Source organism: Grammomys surdaster, unplaced genomic scaffold (genome assembly GCF_004785775.1).
Source record: "Grammomys surdaster isolate TR1022 unplaced genomic scaffold, NIH_TR_1.0 271, whole genome shotgun sequence".
Lineage (NCBI taxonomy): Eukaryota > Metazoa > Chordata > Mammalia > Rodentia > Muridae > Grammomys > Grammomys surdaster.
In genome coordinates this window covers 6,422,394-6,438,718 of record NW_021604712.1, presented here as the reverse complement: position 1 = coordinate 6,438,718, position 16,325 = coordinate 6,422,394, and the positions used below count along the sequence as shown (strand labels likewise).

General features: G+C 38.8%; 1 long non-coding RNA gene across 1 annotated transcript in view; it reads left to right on the top strand.

Moving 5' to 3' along the window:
* Positions 1-1,607: 1,607 nt before the first annotated feature.
* Positions 1,608-16,325, top strand: part of LOC114628784 — an 89,164-nt gene continuing 74,446 nt past the window's right edge. Inside the window, exon 1 of the long non-coding RNA XR_003712534.1 lies at positions 1,608-1,819. This is a non-coding gene — a long non-coding RNA (uncharacterized LOC114628784). The remainder of the gene's footprint in view (positions 1,820-16,325) is intronic.

The following is a 16,325-nucleotide window of genomic DNA, read 5'->3' as shown; positions in this document are numbered from 1 at the left end:
AAGCATATTATTGAATTGAGCTTCTATGAAATCATTTACTGAAAAATGCTTTTTTCCTTATGCACACCGGGATTTGCACATAGATTTTGTGTATTTAAACATAAGTATATACTCTTTGTAAATGTGCCGAGTTGAAGCTGCCTCTATTTTCTTTCCTTTTCGTTCTTTCGTCCAAATTTTTTCAGTAAGCTTCATTTAGGAGTGACATCTCACCCTGGGAGATGTCAGTGATTCCAATTGCTCCTCATTCAGGTCCCTGGGCTTGACCACAGAGAAAGACCTGCATTTTTAGCAATACAAACCTAAATAAATGTTCATCAGAGACATGTATATGTCAAAACATATGGAAAATGCAGCCTGTTAATGTCCAATTTGTGAACAGGAGAAGAGCGTGGGTTGCTGTCCTCTCTTTTTGCTGATCAAAAAGTATCCTAAGACGGTTCTGCCATTGGGGCTCACAAACATGGGAGAGGACAGCACACCTCACCTCTCTCTCCTAAGCCTCTGGCAGAGGCATGGCTCCAGCTTCTAGTGTGCACATTTAGGCCCCGTTCTAAAAGTTGCATGCAGAGAGCAAGAGCGGTCAAGTCCAAAGAGCACACCTAGGCTCCCTTACTCCCTTTCTATTCTAAAATGTACCCAGGCTGCCAGGGAGAGAAATTGTTTAATTTGCAAACAGTTTGGAGCTCTGTAGAATTGTGAAAGAGCAAATTTCAGACTTCTGACAGAGTCTTAGATAGACAACCCCCCCCCTTCTTTCTCTCTCTCTTTCAAAGTGAAGCTAGAAGCTGTGTGGGGCCTTGGCCAATACCCTGCACTTTCTGAGTCTCATTTGCTGTTTATGTCTTTACCTTCTTTCAGACAAAAGTTTGAGAAGTTGGGAAATATCTCCCCTAAAATTCCTGCTATGACTCTTAACAAAAGACTTGACACAAAGTGAAAGTAACACACTGAGAATCCTCAAAGCATTTTTGTTTTTTTGTTTTTGTTTTTGTTTTTGCTAGCAAAATAATCACAGCTAATTGTCATTCACAAATTTTCCCTAGGAAGCCTCTCGCTCTCCCTTCTCTCGGTTAGCAAATCATGATGTTTTATGTACATACATGCGTTCTCACTGCGTGTAGATATAAAATGATCCTGCACATTTCTTGCCGAAGTTTATGTGCATGCTAAAATTAATCAAGAGTTTAAGCTCTTTTCTTACAAACTTTAGGGTTTTTTTTTAAGAATGTAAATTTCAACCAGTTTGAACAATGCTTTTATTTGCTTTCTGTTTTAAATTAGATATTACCTGATGAAAATAGGCTACAGTAATATAGACAGAACATATTAAAAGTAAACAATTAAACAAAATATCTAAAAATAAGCATTTTAAAAAAATGGAGACTCTGCTCTAGAAAACATTCTCAGTGAGACCTCGGTCCAGTTGCACAGAGATGTCTAGACCTATCGAGTTAAAAATTTTCAAAGTTGCTCATATTTATTTGACACATGTTGATGTGAAAGATTAGTGATCGAGCAAATATTTGTGTGTGTGTGTGTGCTCACAAAGTAAAGTCTGAAGACAGTGTCATGCAGAGGCACTTTTAGACTGTGCAACCCGATCGGTTTGAACTCTGAAAGATCATATTATTTATTTATTTGTTTGTCTTTCCTTCTCAAAGACAGTTAATTACTGAAGCACCGAGAGAGAACGTTTTGTATTCCTGCTTTGCTACTGTGCCTCACAAACCTGGGACTAATGAGGCCAAGTTCTCACCCCAGCTGTGAACTTGCTGACTTTCCTGCTTGGAAACCGGAGCAGAGCTTCTGAACATTGGTGAGTTATTTAAAATAATGATTGCTTTTTGTTATTGTTTCTGTTCTATGAAGAGTCAGGTTTTTTTTTTTCCCTAATGCAACAAAGACAATGGCTTGGATCTGGTGTAGGAGAAAAGGCGTGATAGGCCTGGTGGACATCTATGGCTTGTATATTTATTTAAGGGCTTGCTGTAATGCATATTATTAAGGATGACAATCATGAACTTGCTTGCATTGTTTATTTTGTAAATACACATAATGGAGCTTTCAGAAACGGAGATCAGCTGCCCCTTTGCCATGGTGGCCGACTGCTGGGAAGGGACTGCCCAGGGGCCCTTTATGACTTGGTTTCCTGACCCAGGCCTTTTGCAATTTATGCTCTTAGAATATTGTTAAGTCCATTTATAAAATTTCCCACGCAAACATCTGAAATGAACTATATAGATCTACGTAAAAGTCCTATTGTAGATTACATTTGGATGTCTGTAATGGACTAGCACAGCAGCTGAACTCAGGGAACTAGAAAGACGTCAAATATGGTGTTTGTGGCCATCACATGCAGAAAGAACCCCAGGATTTCTGAGCTGCAGAGGATCCACTTCAGACTGGTGGCTGGTAATTTAATTAATGTGTGCCTCTGACGCTGAGGCCAAGAAATGGAATGGCCAAACCCACCTCCCCACACAAGACCCGAGGCAGCTTTCCCATTTGAATCCTTTGAATTATAATTTCCCATTTTTACACTAACTCGTAGAAACTTCACCTGGACCTTACGGCATGATTTTGACCTTTTCTGGCTCTATTTCAGTATTTGAATCATTTGGGCTTTGGATTATGAACACAAGACACAGAATGAAGAAAGGCTCTGAGGGATTTGACCTGGGTAGCTGAGTCCCCTTCCCACTCATTTCTCCACTGCTTGAGAAGCTGAGGCTGAAAAATCCCAGGAATGAAGATTCTAAGAAAACACTCTCTCCAAAAGAAAAAAATTATGTTTGTTTCTGTAAATTTTATAAACCCTTGATTTAACAGAACTTAAAAGGCACCTCACATGGTCCAGAGGCTCTGAATATCACATCTGCTTTTAATATTGTTGGGTGTCTTGGGCTTTTTTGGAGTCGGTTTGATGCTGTCTTTTGTTGTAGGAGAACTGGTGTATTCTGTGATGCCTGGAGTTGCCAGTTCAAAGGATACAGCCTTTCTTAGGCGATTTCTTCTCCCCTCCCCTCCCCCACTTTCCCAGTGCTTCCTTTTCTTTTCTGGAGTTGGGGGGGGGCTTTAAAACAGTCACAAGGGGCTCTCAGGATTTCTTCTTTGAAGACCCGGCTCTTTATAATGACGATAGCACAATCTGTAGTCCAGTTTGAAGTTGAATGTGCATGGTAAAATAAATACTGTTATTACTATCACACTTTACCCTGAGTCAGGTAAATAAATGTCCCAGACTCAGTACTGGAGGGGCAGGTACTAATTACTGTGAAGCTAATTTTAAGTATCTTTCTTTAGTTTTCATCTGGACTTTGGATGTTTAGGAGTAATCCAACACTCATATGTGTACTTCCCCATCACGACTGATTCTGTTAAATATCTTTACTCCCAAACTCGGTGTGGGTAGTGCTTTAAAAGTAGCCTATACTCAAAAAAAATTAAAAGGCTTTTATTCATTCAAACTGAATGTTAGATTAAAGAGTGAGACATCAGTGGATGAGAGAGGAAAGCTGGCCTTCTGCGTTTGTCTCAGACAACGATTTCGGCTAGGTGACTGTGTTTTGTGGAGAAAAGGATTCGATGGAATATTGACAGCCTCCTATCAATAGTTGAGCCCTAGAGGCCTGGCTGTTTGGGCCCACACTGATTGACTGTGCCTTAATAGACATGTAATTGTTGACAAATACCTTCCGATAGACTGTGGCAATACCCAGGCAGACAAAGGAGGCTTCCGGGTAATAAGAACCAGCGCAGAGCCATTTGTTAGAGGCAGAGCCTTGCCGAAGAAATGACTTATGCTTAGAGAGAAGCACTGGAGAGAAGGAAGCTGGACAACCCTCTTCCCCCACTCCTCCCTTCAGCCAAATCTGGACAATATTGCTGAAGTTGCGACATTAGTAAGAATTCTTGTTGTGTTTATAGGTTTTCTGTTGTGTACAGCGTGGTTTCAAAGTCTTAGCTTTGCCCATGTTAAACAATTATGCATATGTGTATTATTTATATATGCATATATAATACACATATATTGTACACACATCACATACATGTACATATAGACAGAAGTGCATATGTGATTTGATATCTAGAATATTTTTTATCTTGTGTATGGTATTCTAAAATCTATCAACAGAGGTTCTAGGAATACAATAGGCTATTCAGGCAATTTCAAAGAGCCTCGGGCATTAATAAGAATACTGGAAAAAAAAACTGAATTTGGATGTAAGCCCCAATTACTACTAAAATATCAGAGGAGCCTGGAGCTGTCCTTACAAAACCTGCATCCAAGAGCATTTTGGGATGTGAAACATATCCTTGCGCTGTCTGAGCAAGGCTGGCGTCCGAGATCCATGCCTGGCTGAGAAGCTGCTCCTGAAAGTTGGCCTCACAAGATACATTCCCTGCGTCCCCTCAGTTCCCCTTATCTCCCACTGTGGGGGCTTATTCTCAACCACAGGAGGCCAGGACTGCTTTCAGCTCCCAACAGAAGCGTGCCCACAGTGGGACAATGTGATATTATTTTGATCGGCAAGCTAGTGTAAGCTAATACGATACAGTCAAAGGCAAAGAGAGTTCAAATGCAACCTCAGTCTCACTGTAGGCATAGCATACAGTGCCAGCCAGAAGAGCAGACCCAGCTAGGCCTAATGCTATTCATGACACAGCTCTCCTCACAGGGTCCTGTGAGTGCATCAAGGTGACACCGCAGGCCGTCTCCTGACATCCCCTGTGAAAGGGAACCAGCTCATGCCCCAAAGACCTTGAGTCCTGCCTTTGATTCTTATCGATCAAAAATGAAGATTAAATCCCATATCATAGAGGGAGGCAAAACCTAAGCTTTCTATGTCAACTTCCAGGAACCCAAGCGAAGCCCTTTAAATCATCTTTTTATGCATGAAGGAGAGCCCAAGTACACATGTATTCCAGAAAGAAGGACAAAGTGGCCAAGCAGATACAGGGCTCTGATAACTCCCAGTCATCTTGGCAGGAGGATGAGCCAGATAAGAATGCTCTGCCTACCTGTTACCAAATTTAAGACTATAATTAAGATTAAGATTCATTTGGGGGTGGGGGTGGGGTGGGGAGGAAATATTATGTTTGAAGTTGCTTCTTTTGCAAGCTGTAAGCATTCCTAAACAGTCAGGCTTCTGCAAACAGCTGCCTCAAAATGTTTGTGTGTGTGTGTGTGTGTGTGTGTGTGTCCATTAATTCAGAATTACTCCAATTACAAGCTTTTGATGCTCTGAAACCCTCTCTCTAACCCAAAAGAGATGGAGAGCCCTCGGACTGTCCAATCAGATCATTTTCTCTGCCGCCTGCAGCAGATGTAAGCAATTTACTTTTTTATTTCTGCATATTCAGTGTGAGCGGAGCTGCTGGGGACCTTTCACCTCGGAGCCTGCAGGATTCTAACCCTATCAAATTAAAGCATTTTGCTCACTTATTCCCAAACGCTTTGCCGGTGCTAAGCAGACATCCCGCTGCATAGCAATGGCGGGTGTTCGTGTCCACTCATAGCCTCAGTCTAATCACATATTATTAAGGAAAATATACAGTGCTTTAATTTGATGAGATTGGTTATAGGTAGTGCAGTTAAAGGTCACACTCCTGCGTGTATCTCCCTCTGTCTCTGTAATATTTTCTTCTCGCTTGACAATCCTGAGCTGCAAACAATAGGCCAAGGCAACACATTTATTTTTGACATGCTGTGATGGGCTCAATAGGGATAAAGATGAATTATTTAAAGATTGCATAAACAAACATCTTGGGCCAGGTTTTGGTTACATCTTTTCTTTTGTGCTCCATGGTTGCTGTTGCCTTAGAAAGACCTCTTCAAGAAATGGACCTCCTTTGGTTAGAAACATATTTGCATGGAGAATCCAGATAGGCCGTTTCCAGATGGCTGGGGCTGCCCCCACCAACCCCTATGATGGCTATACAGGGGTACTGGCTGCCCTAGTACCCAGGGAAAGGCGCCTCTGAGAACTGAGCACTCTTCCAATCCTTGAAGCTCTCTTACCTGCTGTGAGCTAACTGAGCCAGCCTGCTTGTTCCAGTGGGAATGGTGGGGTCCTTGGAGACCCTGTGGCTGTTTATTGGCATTCTACATACAGCAAGGGTAATGGGAAGTGGCTGAGTTGTTTCCTGGCAGGCCTTGAGAATTACCTGACTTTCTCTGCTCATTTGAGGGTTGATTTTTCTAAGCAAGTTTTCTTTGTGTCCCACAGAGGGCTTTTCTTATGTCAGAGCATCCAGGCATTGAAGAGGTCCAGGCTACCATGAGAGGGCCCCCCGCTGTTTGTGGTGTTTGGTCCTTTTCCTGCATCCTCCATTTTCTGATTTGGACACTTTGGACTCTACAGCGAACAGTCTGGGAAGAAAAAAAAAAGGGGTATCTTCTAATCTGTCAAACATAATGGTTTCTGTGTATGTGTCTATGTAATAGACCAACTGCAGGCTGATTTACCTAGGAATTTACATGAAAATTGCTTTATGCAGCTGTATGTAAAAATTCAAGCTGCACCAAGTCACTCTACCACACAGGTCAAGGCTGAGCCCAGGGGGTATTGTAGCTAAAAACAATTTGTTTTCATTCATGAGACCAGAGGGAGGGAGGCCTCAGAGTGAGAGACTGCATGAGTACATGGTTAGGGCTCATCAGGACAGTTCTGTTCAGGGAGAAGCCAGAACTAACAGAGACCTGCTGCGGTGCTCCTCACAACGGTGTGCTCCTGACAACGGTGTAGGCAACTGGTGCCTTTATTTCTCCCTTCCTTGAAGTGTTAATAATTTAAAGGACAGTTATACTCTGTTTATCATTTTGGTCCCAAACTATATCATCTGACTCTCATCTTACACGGGAAGGCTTGCTTTATTTGGAAAGTAGAAAGAATGAAATACTTTTGTAGGTTGTTGTGTACTCTTTATGATAAGCTGAAATTCCCACCAAACTCAAGTGTCCAGATGTTCTCCATCTTGTAATGGGGGTAATTTGAAGCTAGAAAAGAATTGATAATAAAATTAACACTGATCTTTATATTAAAGAGGAGGATTTTGAATGGGAGATTAGGTTAGTGGTGGGGGCTGGGCTTGGCCCCTGGTCTGGGATCAGGTCTTAGGGAATGTCCTGGTCCTGACTTGCCCATGAGCAGTTCGGAAGAACCCTCCATACAGTTAAAGTAGAAGATGTACACAATCTCCCACTGTATACACTTGGCCCTGCAAGGGTGGCTTTATAGTTCACAGATCAGAGACCCTGCCACAATCCCCATGAGGAAGCTGGGAATGAACTCCTGCACCCCACCCCTGGATTCTAAGGAGAAATATCACAGCTAAAAGTGCCCACAGCAACTCCCTAATTTTAGTTCATGCTTTATAAATTTATATGTGCATATATCTGCATTGATCAAAATTCTTTATCATTGCCTGGTGCTCTTACATATTTTCATGGAGCTAGCTGCTACTCCCTATAGTCACGTGGCTAAGTGGCTTTCTTTTGTTTTGTATTGCCTATGATGACTTTGCAATGTAAAAGTTGAATTTCTCCTGCTCCTGCCTCCAAAGTGACAGGTGTACACTGTCGTGCCTAGATTAAGTGAATATCTTTATTCACTTAGCAATGTGTTTCAGCTGACATCTGGTCAGTATTGCTTATCCTTGTGACTTAAGTGGTGCAGGCCTAGGTGAGAGTGACAAGCCCTTTGTGCCTTTGATAACAACTTCTCAAAATTTCCCCTTATTTCTCTTTCTTCTTATTTTTGAATTTATTATTCAGTTGTACATCCCATTTTACTTTACTTGGTTTCAACCTAAATTGTCCCAACTAGAAAGAAAAGCTAAAACACAATCATAAAAGTGTCCCCCCAAATAGTGCAAACGTATTAAAATGTGTAAATCTTATAATGTGTAAAGATCGGAATACTGCCATGTGAGAAAATTCAGTTTGTTGTCGTTAATTAGATAGTTTGGTTACAGCTGGAAGAGATGTTGGCCTTTATTGGAGGCAAGTTCTGAAGACATGTGGCTCATCAGCGGGAGGACACTGTTTCGGTGAACAACCCGTCTACTCATTTGGCCAAACCTTTTCTCAGTACTATAAAACCTCATGGTACAAACCTGATTACTTGAGGAGCCAGGAGACAGCTTAAAGTTTGAAATGGGTGTTGGTTTGACCCCTATAAGCATGATAATAATGTTTTTAGTTGAAAAGATTAGCAGTTAAGGCTAGACAGTTGTTATGAAGTTTGGGGAAAGCACGCCTCTGAAGACTCTGAATTTGGCTTTGTGAGTGGTGAGCTGAGTATGCAAATTAAGTTGGAGTAAAGACATAAATGATTTTTTCTAGTAGATACTGACTCCAGTCATGTTTCAAAGCACCTTTGGGAAATTAGACTTTTCTGTCCAAAGTGTCTTCAGACTGATAGTGTTACATCTTGCCCCAGTAGTCTCCTGAGGGAGATTTATTGTTGTTAATGTTTTAATGGATCAGTTTCTCTGTTAAGTCTTGATGTAGCTGAACCCTGCACATCACTAGGTGTGGCAAGTTGTCACTCACACCTTGTAGTCAGCAAAAGGTGGACACAAATCTTCTGAAATTTGCCTAAATGATTGTAACCTCAGAAAGTTATAAGACTTTCTAACACAGATATTTGAGGTATTCTTGAATGCTTGCTCATGAGAACTGTGTGGTGCATCTACTACAGGTAGCTGTTTAAATCCCACCTACTCAACAAGGAGAAACAAGTTCCGTGCACTGTTTGTAAATTTCCTTTACTTTACTTCAATTTAATTTAAATTTTAAATTTATGTCTATTGAGATAAGATTCAATACCTACTATCCTTATGTTGTGGAAAAATGTTTCTCTAATGTCATTTTGATTATCTCCTTTCATGTATCAGGCTACTTTTGCAAGATTTTGAATCTGAAGATGTTGATTCTCCTGAAATACTTTGTAATTCTAAGAAAGGTTAGTAGGTAGGACCACTAATGAATGTCGTTTTAGTCAGAGAACACATTAATTCTATCAAAGAATATAACTCTCTATAAGATATTCAAGCAACAAAACTAGCAATCCATTCGTCAAAAATTTCCAAAGTTTGAGTTGTATGCTAAAGAGAACAATAACATAGGAAGCAGAAAGAGAGAAAGGCATAGCAGGAGGTATAATCACCCACCCAATGTTCTTGAATGTTTTAGTTATAATAATATGGCCCCACTAGGTTTATAGCACCAAAAGGCATACACTGAAAAGTTACTCAAGCATCGTTTCTTTTACTTTGCAGGTAAGTTCTCTCTTTTTTTATATCAATTGGAGAGACAAAACAAATCACATTTTAAGCTCTGAAAAATGAATTCCCTGCCACACACACACTCACTCGATTCTCAGAAGACCTATAATTAGGCAAAGAGAAATAAATCTGTAATCAATTTGTTTAGAAATTTTAATGTATAATATCCATCAGGAATAATATCTATCAGAGCAAGAAAATATAAATGTGGTTAATTTAAAAGCATAAGTAAAATAGTACCTCGAAAGATAACGCATGCTTCCAAAGCTGCGATCACTAGCAAATTCATAGCATCATTACCTAGGTCAAGCAATAAGAATGGAATTAGTCTTTCAAGTCAAGAAAGTATTAAAACTGTAGGCATAAAGAATAATGTACTAAGGAGGGAACTGATAAACAAATGGCTAGACAAACCTGACACCAGTCTTATCAGTGAAGTAGCTTGAAGGTATCTCTCTAAAGTTTTCTTCAAGGTAATAAAATATTGGCCAGAACAAAATGATAAAATATATTTTAAAAACTGGAATAACACTAAATATGAAGGAAACATAAATTATAAGTTCTGTCAATCATACATCTACAAAAAAAATGTTGAAGCATTTAGCATAGTCAAATACAGTTGTTTCTTAGGAAAACATGTAAGTATACTATTGAGACCCAAAGAATGAGCACCCTACCATGATCATCACATTTTTCAAGAGTAAAAATGAACACATGCATAGAAAATACATGCATGGCAAATATGAGAAATTGGCACATACACCACTGACATCATTCCAGGAATAGAAAATTAATATAATTCTAATTTATCTGCACATGTTTTAGAACACTGGGAAGAGTATGAATCTTAAGTGGATAATATGTATGTGCTATACTCAACACATCTATAGTCTCACACTAGGAACAAGACAAATATTAACATGTCTCATGCATTATCAAGAATGAAGTGATGCAGGTGATAGCACAAGGCACAGAAGAAATAAAGCTATTTGTTTTTCTAATTCTAATTGACCTAGAGTTGTCACTTTTGGTCATAGATAAGTATATGAAAAATACATTTGATAGTGAATGTGTCAAATTCAAGGCTAATGCCACAGCTTCTATTCCTGAATGGCTAATATAATTATAGCAGTTCATTGAGTTGTATAGTCTTTGGGTCTGGTTAATTTTGGTGTGCTCTTTTGTTGCATCATTTTTTTTTAATGATAAAGTTTTAAAATTTTTAAAATGAAATAATCAAAAGGTAAAATTTCAGGAAAACATTTAGAAAATATTAATAATGTTTTGTATTTTTCTTCTTTGAAAAATAATTTAAAGATATTTTCATGTACTGCCTGTCTCTCTCCATTTCTCTTTTTCTCTCAGAAATAGGTTTCATATTAAAAGTGGCTGAATACCCAATAATTTAAAATTCTCATATGTTTCCTATATGTAAGCAATATGTTTCATTCTGGAGAGAAAAGACATTGTGTGACATGAGATCTTGGGTAAATGACACATTATATTCAAGAATGACAAGTTATTGTGATTTGACATGGATTTGTTAACAGTTTTAACAAACCCACCAGATTCCTAATGGTGGCATCTCCTCACCTCTCCATGTCAACAGAAAATTCATTGGCACAGTGAAACTGTAATAATGCAATATACCAAGGAAAGTACAAAGAAGGATTTGCCTAATAAAAGGTCCTGGTTTTAAACAATGGGTACGTTAGAAGGTACAATGAAGTACAGATTGGCTGAGCCATGGAAGTAACAATCCAGAGAGCAAACCCAATGCAGATGTTTTTTAGAAAATGTTTTACAAGGCATTAAATTCATTTTTAAAAAAGGTTTATTTGTTTATTTGTTTTATGCATGTGAGTACACTGTCACTCAGAAACACTAGAAGAGGACATCAGATCCCATCGTAGATGGCCGTGAGCCATCATGTGGTTTCTGGGAATTGAACTCAGAACCTCTAGAAGAGCAATCAGTGCTCTTAACCACTGAGCCTAAATTCTAAATCTCTTCTAAATCTCTAACTCTAAATCTCTTCAGCCTAAATTCATTTTTAAAACAAGGGTGGGAAAATGATATTGATTAAAAGGTAAAACTCAAACATGTTCCATGAACATCCATGGTTAGGTGGATCTTGAGGTGACTCCAGGAAGAACAACATTAGTGGCTCAAGTTAAGAGTCAAATTCCAGCAATGGCCTCATGTACTCACAATAGTGAAGGTGATCGTATAACTCACTCTCCTTGCCTCCCAAATGAACCAGCTGACCACTCTTCTTTCTTAAACATTTTCCGATATTTCTGACCTTGGTCTTTTGATTTCTACATCTTCAATCAGCATGAACTCCCACATGTCTTCATCAGCTTGTAGGACATTTCTGAAGGGACAGATATTACATCAGAAGCCTGGCTGTCATGTTAACACTTGGGGTCTCAGATGGAACCTGGATATGGAGCGTCCTCTATGCCCATGTACAGCATGACTCCTTCATTCTGGATAAATACCAGCTGTCAGAAGCTGTGGCATTGTGCCATTGCCATGCCAGTGACATACTTCATGAATGAGTTTGGCTTCACTTTAATGGATGCCTCTGCTAAGACATGATCACTAATCTTCCTTCCTCCTTCTCTCCTCTTCCCTTCTTTCTTCCTTTCCCTCTTTCCTTTCTTTTCCCTTCATCATCTTTCTCCTTCCATTTTTGCTTCTCCTTCTCCTTCTTCTCTTTCTTCTTCTTGGAGCCAAGGATTTGTTATGTATCTTATGCTGTCCTTGAACTTACTATATAGCCCCTGCTTGTCTAGAACTCCAGCGATCCTGACTGTGCCTCTAGAATACTGAAATTATAGGTACATATGACCATCTTAGTCCTCACTGTCTTTTTGATCTCATGACTGCATGCGATCCTTTCTTTTGCTGTTAATTACATGATCCTAGGTTTGCATCTAGACTTTCAGCCCTCTGAAATAATAATTGTGTGTTTGTTATCTTACTACACCTCATGACTTATTTCTGGGTGTTATAATTTTGACCAGATCAATAAATAATTTCTCTCTAGTCTTCATCTCTTCTGATATTTTCCATTGTTTATGCTTCGAGAGCATCATTATTATCATGAGATGGTAAATAGGTGTTACAAAGGTCTCTTGATGGTGTTCCATGGAAAACTGATACTGTGTGACCCACCCTCGCCTCCTGACACCCTGTCTGCCATGTTGTTGTGAACACCCACAGGAGAAATCTGCCAGAGAATGCAGAATAACTGAATTGACTAATATTGTAAATAGATTGTTTTCCATTGAGAACTGAGAACTTTCTTTTCCTACTGGCAGGTCGTTGTGTAGTACGAGACCTGACTGTTGTCATGTCATTTCTCTTCTCACATTGCTTCCTGTGTGTTCCCTCTTGCTGGACCCTCTGTCTCATATGTGTATCACATTTATAACTGCGTTGTTCCCCTCCTCTAAGTTGCTTTCTTTCTTCATCTGATTGATTTGAAACCAGATTAAACAACTTGCTCTTTGCTTTCCATTTCCTTCTCCTTTCTCAAGACCTTCATTTTTCCTTTACATTCCTTCTTAGCCTCAGACTTTCCCCTTCCCTCTGGATCTTACTGCCCTCTACATAAGCAGGCGTGCAAACCTGTTACAGTAGGTATCACTCAGGAAAACATTACATGAAAGGTCTGTCTTGTCTCAAACACCTTTCTAGTAGAGTTTCGTTTCTCTGCCTATTTTTAGAGATTCCTGCTCTTTTGCTCCACTTAACTTTCCACATAAAAAACAGACGTTACCTGGCTGCTTCCTGGTCCCATTTGATAAAAATACTTTCTCTCCAGCTCTCTCTCTCTCTCTCTCTCTCTCTCTCTCTCTCTCTCTCTCTCTCTCTCTCCCTCCCTCCCTCCCTCCCTCCCTCCCTCCCTCCCTCCCCCTCCCCCCTTTCTCCTTTTTGGTAATTCTTCTTTATAAATGTTACATCATGCACCCCAGGCCCCACTCATCTTCCTATAATTCCTCCATATTCACCTTCTCCCCTTGCAACCTCCCCCTAGTTACACAGTATATTCTTGTGCCAAAATGTCTTTATTTGCAAATGAGTCATTGGTCAGGTTTGAGACCTCTGACTTCTGCTCTACTATCAATACTGGATCCTTCTATTTACTCTAAGGTGATACCTATCTTTAAAGCTAAGATGAATTTGTTGTAGGCAACAGATAGATAGATTTTATTTCTCAATTCATTCAGTCAGCTTGCATATTTTGATTGAAGAATTGAGTTCATTAATCTTTATAGTTATTATGAAAATGTGTGTGTTAATTACAGTCACTATGTTGTTGATATTTTGGTGTTTGTGTTTTCAGTGTTGCTATGTGTTTAGTAAGTATGGCTTCATATTTCTTTACATGGTTTCTTGCTTATATTCATTAATCTTGTTAGCTCAAAATACTGCTTCTTGTAATTTCTTTAGGATTCTTTTGGTTGATATATTTGTGTTTAGCTGTTTATATCCTAGAATGGTTTTCTTTCTCTTTCAACTATGATGACTGGTTTTAGTGGGGATATTTTTGTAGGCTGGCTTTATGGTCATTTAGGACTTAGAATGCATTGATGATGGAAGCTCACAAAATCTCAACCCTATACAAAGAATTATAGGCAACTAAAGAACACTGAGAATGGGAAAAATGTTCTTACTCAGGGAACAGCACACCAGTTGGTTATCCAATACAAAATGGTCAGAAGATTCTATTTATTTACAAATATATATGCATATATATTTATATTCCTACATACACACATATGAAAGATATAATAACATGTATATGTAGTCTATACATGTATATATGTGTATATATGTATATGTGTGTGTGTATGTATATATGTGTATGTATCAACAATTAAATAAAATGAGGTCACAGAAGAAAGTATAGTTTAACTGACCAGAAGAGTTTGGAGGTAGGAAAGTAAAGGGAGAAATGATACAATTATATTGTAATCTCAAAAATAAAATAAATAATAAGATATATGAACAACTTGTCTGATGAGAACTGAACAAAGAAACAAAATAATTCTAAATTCAGTGCACTAGTGACATTTTTTTCAGAGATATAAATGAGTTTCAATCTGCCTGAGCCACCGACTTCTTCCTCCTTTGCTTGAGCATGCCATTTGAACTGTTTGCATTTGTCTTTCTGTCTTTGCTGAGGCTCCTGACCATTTGGCCCCCATTACTGTCTGCATCTTCTATGCTAACTCCATCGACTAGCCCAGACTTTCCCTGTTCTACTCCTTCCTGTTCCATGATTTTCAGTAACTGACCATATGCTATTCCCTCTCTAAGCTTCCGCATGTGACATCCAATAACATGCCTGATACTGTTTTTGGGGTTCCAATAGGACAAGAACAAAACATAATTTACACTTCTTCTTCGACTCATACTATAACTCCCAACCTTTCCCTACCTGGTCTAAGCCAACACCAAAGTTACTTAGCATCTCCCTCCTCACTGGAAAACCCGTGTCTGATTATCATTGTGTCTGAATGGTTTAACTTACTAGATTCCCATCTTCCTTCATCTCCAGCTCCCACCTCCACATAGGAAGGACTGTGCTTAATTATACATCTTACTACTTTATTTTGGTTATAGACCTCTTAATAGCTTTATAGGAGTCATACTACACGTTAAATAATTTACCATGACATTGGATCCCATGTGACACCTTTTCTCCCCCCCCTCAAACCCCTGAGGTTTTTATCCTTTTGACAATTTCCTTATACGTAGGTGGAGGAGGTGCTTTCTAATGTCTGCCTTTCTGATTCATCCTTTTCAGTTAAGTCTCCTCAACAAACACCCCTTTAAGAAAATGTATTTTCTAATTTCAGATCTGATGTATACTGTCTGCCGTGTTCTCCATCCACAAATGTGCATTGTCCCGGGTTTTCATGTCATTACGATCTGAAAGAATCTTTTCTGGATATACGTACTACAGGGACAGAGCTGAGAGAAAGTTGAGAGATCACATGATTGTTATTTTATAGTGTTACATCTGTTGTCTTATAATGGTAAATAAGTTCAACACTTGAAATAAATATATACCTCAGAAAATTATAGTACATTGTAAGGATGTTCAATAATATAGCTATATGCAGATTATCTTATTCAAGACTGGCTATTGACATATTAATGATTGTTTAAGTTTTCTTCATTTCTCTTCATTACAAATAATGTTGCAGTGGTCATCAGTCTTCATTGATGTCCACCTTTCTCTATCCTTACATGCTTACCTATATAAATGACTGTTGTGATTGGTGCTTATATTTTTTGAAGGATGAATTCACAAAAACAACATTATTGAACACTCCTACTGCCTGTTTATAATTATCAACATTGATTCTTTTCAGTCTTTTATTTTTCTCATCTTAATAGTTAAGAATGGGATTTTGTTGTTCAGTCTGAGTTTCTTTCACTAGTACTAACTGACAATAATTATTACTAACAACAACAACAACAACAACAACAACAACACCACTAACTTTTAAAATACTATGCTGGTTTTGATTTTCTCCTCTGTATCTCAGGATGGATCTGGGGGAAAGTTGAGAGGATTACACACCAGCCTAATGGAAGCTTCATTTAAAGGTCTTTGCTCATTATGATTTGGATAACAGCTAAAATCTGCGTGACAATTTTCTGTTTGTACAATACTTTCATAAACATCATCCAATTTAATATGAGACAGAAACTGTGTGCGGAATGGCCTGTGGCGCAGAGCAGGGCTCATCACATATAGTGATTTTACTCACTAAAGACAGTCAAGAGGAAGTATTCTTTTATTCCCCACTGTCTTTGAATAGTACCCATTCCAGAGAGGCTGTGGGTTATATACATTAACTTTGATGCTTGTGGTCCTGTTCCATCTTCAATCTTTCATTACAGAAAAGTCAATGATGTTCATTCTTGGTACCAAGTTTGACTGGAGGATTAATTCAAATTATCTATCTGTATCCCAAGGCTCTCAAAAGGTACAGTGTCTCAAA